Source organism: Octodon degus, unplaced genomic scaffold (genome assembly GCF_000260255.1).
Source record: "Octodon degus isolate 3935 unplaced genomic scaffold, OctDeg1.0 scaffold00263, whole genome shotgun sequence".
Classification (NCBI taxonomy): Eukaryota; Metazoa; Chordata; class Mammalia; order Rodentia; family Octodontidae; genus Octodon; species Octodon degus.
In genome coordinates, this window is record NW_004524839.1 from 2,344,758 (window position 1) to 2,351,073 (window position 6,316).

Sequence of the window (6,316 nt, forward strand, 5' to 3'; positions counted from 1 at the left end):
AGTGTATTATTTGTTGAAACTGTACTTCTGATTGGATTTGAAACTGTCTCATTGCTATCTGTTTATCAATAAAACTTTGAAAAAAAATAAAAGAAAATAAAGAAAATTTTGAACTAATAGTGTTTAGACAACCTATCATGTCTACATCTTGTACTATGAATAACTAGTATGAAGACAACAATATGCAATATATTAATGATTGTAACTGTCCTACTAACCTGTTTTGAAACTGTCTCATTGCTACTTCTTAATAAAATTATTTTAAAAAATAAAAAATAAAATACATTGAAGCAAAACTATAAATAAATACTTTCATCTGCTCTATGTGACTATAAGACTTGTTTTACCTTATTTTAGTAGGGAGAAAATAATGCATTTGACAAACTAAGGACTGTATCTATATACCCGAGATGATGTTAATCTTCCCTAGCAATGATACTACATCTGGTTTCCACTGTAGCTGCTGTTATTGGGTTGAGTTTCTGGACCAAGCTTATATCAACCCTCAGAATCCAGCCAACTTCTCAAGGAACCCGACTGACATGTTAGGTGATAATACAGTAAAAATAACTATCCTCGCATCCTTTAGATCCTTAAAGGTGGCACTAATGTCAGCCATACCCAGGATCTAATACTGTTTTTGATTCAGTATTTACCAAATGAAGGGTAATGTTATGGGTTGAATAATGTCCACTCAAAATTTCTATGCTTAAGTCATAATCTTTAGTACCTCAGCATGTGATCTTTTATGGAAATAGGGTCTTGCTAGACATAATTAGCTAAATTAGGATGAGGTAGCACTGGAATGAATGGGCCTCTAATCCAATATAATGTGTCCTTAATAAGGAAAGGAAATCTGGATACAGGCACACACAGAGAGAGAATGGCGTATGAGGATGAAAGCTGAGACTGGGGTGACATTGTGCCAACTGCCAATTATGTTCATACCAATTACGCAAAGACCAGCAAAATGAATTCTGGTAGAGAGTACAGACTTAGTGCCATGCCATAAGCTACATTAGGTGTTACTATAAATTGGACTTGGGTCAGGACTCCATTTATTACTTGGTACTCATACATCTTCACTACAACAATGAAGCCACCATGATACTTCAGGTCTCCAGATGTCAATGCTAACTCAGAGTTTGTCTATGAAAAGTTTGGATATTTATTTCACTTACCCTAGTGCAGTTGTCCAAGACCAGCTACAATGGCAGAGCCTGCAGTTTATTCCAATAACATCCTTCTTCTTTGTTACCACTCAGGAACAGCAGCCCACAAGATTTCTAGAGAAGCTTCCTCATTATATGTAGAGAAGTAGATCTGTGTGGCACAAAGGATGGACTGTGCAGACCCAAACATCTGCTACCCTGCCATTTCAGGGTATGCTTCAGCCTCAGAGAGCTATCTCACTCAAAGTTATACCCTTCCCAGGAAAACCTGCAAGCAAATAATGACTGAATCAGGACATAGAAGATGTGATACGTAATTGGTTTTGTCAACTTGAGTAAACAATACCCAACCAGATTGGCTCACCATAGTTCTGAGTATGAGAAACCCACCCTAGGGAAGATTGTCTTCAGAATGGTACAAAGGGGGAATGAAGAAGGAAGGCTTGCTTCTGTTTCTTTGAAGGAGCTCCAATCTTCATCTTTCCCTTGGACATAGTCTCCTGGCTTCCAGAAAAACCCCTTCAGCCTCCAGCACTGACCCTTTAGCCTCCTGGTACAGACTCACACTGGACACTACAGTGAGATTCTGGCCTTTGACTGGATCCCTTGTGTCCCCAGTGTACAGACATACCTCTTGTACTCTTCCACCTCTGATTCAGTGGGTGACCATTATAAGACAATCTTATGAATTGTTACAGATTTGTATATCTTCTATTAAATATGCTTCTCTATAAGCACTAACTGATACAGATAAGAGAATAAAGGTCCTGTAACCCTGACTCAATGCAAGACACTGATAAGCAATACTTACTGCAATCTGTATGTTGAAATCCTAACCCCAAGTTGATGGTATTAGGAGGTGGGGCCTGTGGGAGGTAATGGAATTGGTGTCTTTACAAGAAGTGATCAGAGGATAAATCCTGAGGGGATTTCACTGACCTTATCAGACCCAAAAGCTACAACTCTTGTTGCATAGGTCCTGCCTTACCTTGGTCTTAACCATCCAGTAGAAAAGTATAAAAACAGAGTATAAGAAGTAAAGCCATGCTGTTATGTTGAGCTGTGGGGGAGTCAGGTCAACAATTTCTGACATTGGCTGGTGAGATGGCTCAGTGGTCTAAAGCACCTACTTAGAACAAGCTTAGCAAAGCACAGGGACCGTGGTTCAATCCCCCAGCACCACATGCCAGCCAGCCCCGCCCCCTGGTGGGCTGAGCTGGCCACACACAGACACACACACACAAATAAATAAAAAAATTTTCTGACATTGCCAGTAAAGCGGAAGACCCAATACTATTATGGGCTACTGGACTCTTTTAGAATATTTTGCTGAGTTTACACACCTATAATATTCAAATAATGGAACTTAACCAAAAAAAAGGGGGATACAGATTAATGTCCATTTTGTATCTGTGTATTCAAAGTGGTTAGGATAGATATATAGTTACATTCTCTTAATGAAGAGAATGATTTGTTCTAATGGTGTTTGTAAATAGGATATCAAGTCCGCATCTTGTACAGCAATTAACCACTAAGAAGAATGCATGCAGTGTGTTAATTATTGAAACTGTCCTACCGATTTGATTTGAAAAAAAAAAGAAATTTAAAAAAAAAAAAAAAGAAGAAGAAGAAGAAGTGATCAGAAAGCTAGCTAGCTCTCTTTTGGCCTTGTGAGAATCAAGAAGTCAAAAGTCTGTAACCTAAATTAGGGGATCAAAGAGGACCTCACCCGAACCCAACTATACTACCACCCTGATATTGGACTTGTATCCTGCAAAACATAAAGAAAAATATACTTGCTTTTTAAGCCTACTAGTTTATGTCAACTTGATATAGAAGCATGGGCTAAGACACTCCAGAGTTCTAGCCCAAATAGGTTCGCCATAGCTCTAGTGTACTCTCTATTATGGCTCTGCTTTTCCCTATGCCTTGCTTCATATCTGTCCCCTTTCTTTCACAGCTGTTAGTCCTTAATAAATTACTTGCCTTAAAACCCCACTTCAGGAACTGCTTCTAGAGAATGTACCTCTTGACTTACATATTTACTCTATACTTGTATTAGAGACATGTGTTTAATTTCTAGAAAATTGTGTCAACAGAGATTTCAGAGACAATATAGGAAGGTCACTAGCTCAAGCCCCTGGACAAAATGGAGAAGCAGTTCTTAAGAGCTGTGTTATGGTTTATATTTAAATGTCCCCCAAAGAGCCTTGTATAGTCCTAGGCAAGGATTTTGGAAGGTTACTGGATTACGGGGCTTGTAGCTGATTTGCTATTAAGAGGTGAGGTCTGGTCAGAAGAGGCAGGTTACTGGGGGTATGGCCTAGAAGGGTGTACAGTAAATCCTTGACTTATGAACATTTGATTTGCCAGTTTTCACAAATACAAACAGAACTTGCATTATGAACATTTATAGATGTGAACAAAGCACAGAATTGGCTCACATGTCTCCCTTACCATTTTAAGATAACTGTAAAAGTAAAAATTATTTATTTGCTGTATTTTGTGTTTTTATGCTTTACACTATATATTTGTGTCAAAGGTGTATAACACTCATTTTGTTAGACTTATAAATGAATCCTACTTATAAACATTCTCCCAGAAGAGAAGTCCTTAATAATTCAGGGACTTACTATATCTCCCTCACTCTGCTGTCCTGGCCACAGGGCCATGAGCAACTTCTCAGCCTTGCCCCTCTGCTGTGCATTTCTGCCTTGGAGCCAGCCAATTATGGACTGGAACCCCTATCAAATATGAGTCAAAATGAAACTTTCCTCCTTTAAATGGTGGGTGTGTGGTGGGCATGATAGTACATGCCTGTAATCCCAGCACTTGGGAATTTGAGGCAGGAGGACTGCTGAAAGTTCAAAGCCAGCCCAGGATAAACAGTGGGTTCAAGTCCAGCCTGAGCTACACAACAAGATGTTGTCTCAAAAAAAAATTGTGGGTGTCAATTATTATATCTGAGCCATGAGGGAAGCAATGAAGACAAGCTATATATGAGGTGAACTGACATCTTAATTCTTATCTTAGTAGAACTGTTTTTCTGTGGGCACTTTTGCTTAGGAACAGGTGGAGGCTCTCAAAGAGAAAAAAGCTATACTAAAGATTATAAAAAGATGAGAATGTTTTCAATAACTTTGTAAACTACTGTGTTACTTCAGGCTTTTCAGAACTGCCAGCACTCACTATGCACGTACCTCCTTACCATTCTCATGAACTTCACTGTGATCTGGCACTATAGTTTGGCTATGGTTTGTCCTCCAAGTACCATGTATTAGAATCTTGGTACCTGAGGTGGTAGTGTTGAAGTAGTGGAACCTTTAAGAGGGAGGACCCTGAGAATAACTCATGAAGGAACCGCCCTCACAGTGACCTCTGGGGACAGCTCAGGTCTCATGGGAACAGATGAGCCCCCACAAGAATGAGGCTTTAGGTGTCTTCTGGATGGTTAACAACCTAAGTTTGCAGACCAAAATTAGAGAAAAAGGAGGGCTGCAAGGAATGCCAACATTTTGGCCCTAACCTTCTAAGGTCAATTAAGACTCAGGACATACGAGAACTTGTACTGTAACGTCATGTAACTCGGTAGTGTCCCAAATTTTCTGATCAAGAAGATTATGGGGCCAAAGAGGAAAGTGATCGATGACGTAGAGTGTGCCTAAGGAGAGTCACAGGGGGAGAAGACACTCTCTCAGGCTTTCACAGAGAGCACATTGGCCAAGCAATGGCCGTGACTCATCCACATGGCTGCACTGACAAAGTTTCTACAATCTGAGGTACAGGATCTCAGGATAAATCTTGAGGGCATTTCACTGACCTTCTCAGACCCAAAAGCTACAACTCTTGTTGCACAGGTCCTGCTTTACCTTGTTCTTAACCATCCAGTAGAAAAGTATGAAGACGAAATATAGGAAGTAAAGCCATGTTGTTATGTTGAGCTGTGGGGGACTCAGGTCAATAATTTCTGACATTGCCAGTTAAACAGAAGACTCAATGCTATTATGGGCTACTGGACTCTTTTAGAATATTTTGCTGAGTTTACACACCTATTATATTCAATAACGGAACTTAGAAAAAATGGGGTATACAGATGAGTGTCCATTTTGGATCTGTGTATTCAAAGTGGTTAGGATAGATATATAGTTGCATTCTCTTAATGAATAGAATGATTTGTTCTAATGGTGTTTGTAAATAGGATCTCAAGTCCGCATCATGTACAACAATTAACCACTAAGAAGAATATACGCAGTGTGTTATTTGTTGAATCTGTACTTCCGATTTGATTTGAAACTGTCTCATTGCTATCTGTTTATCAATAAAATTTTGAAAAAAAAAGAATGAGGCTTCAGGGCTGGGGATGTGAGTACCTACCTGCCATAAGCAAGGCTCTGTTCCATCCCAAGCACTGCACAAAATAACACAAATGGATTGCTGTGAGCCTAATGTCACCTCTAAATTTCGCTTCTTTTTGTACCCCTCACCATTTCCATACATGTTCCCACCACTGTGATGCTATCCACTATGAGGCCCTCACTGGAGCGAAGCAGATATTGATGCTATGCTCTTGAATCTCCAGTACAGTACTGGGATCTAAATAAACCATGTTGCTTTATAAAGTACCCAAACTTGGGCATTTTATTACAGCAACACAAAGTGCACTAAGACACTTGAATTCCCAGTAAATCTTCCCTGTCTACCACAAGTGACCCATTCTTCATTACACCTCTAGATCCCATTCCCTTGGACATGTGCTAAATGATTCATTAATCTGATCAAGGATTCTAATTGTTCTTAATAGCAATGTGGATCATCTAATTCATATGCTTTTTACAGAAAAAGAGTATAATATGGGCCAATAAGGTAGAAAGTTATAAGCAACAATAAATCATGGCTTCTTACAGCTGCCTTAATATGGAAAGACAGTAAGAGCTCAGGGTGAGATTCTGAGAAAACATACTGGGTTATGGCTCTCAAAAGCCACAGAGGAGAGTAAGACTGCCTCAGCCATCTTAGGAGTTCTGGCTCTTTTTTGTGGCAATTCCTTATAAGGAAATCATTTAAAATCTTTTTATTTCCAGGTTTCTCCCTTAGTCCTGGAGAAATTGGCACCAGCTAAATGCAGCAGACTGATAAGCTTTCAA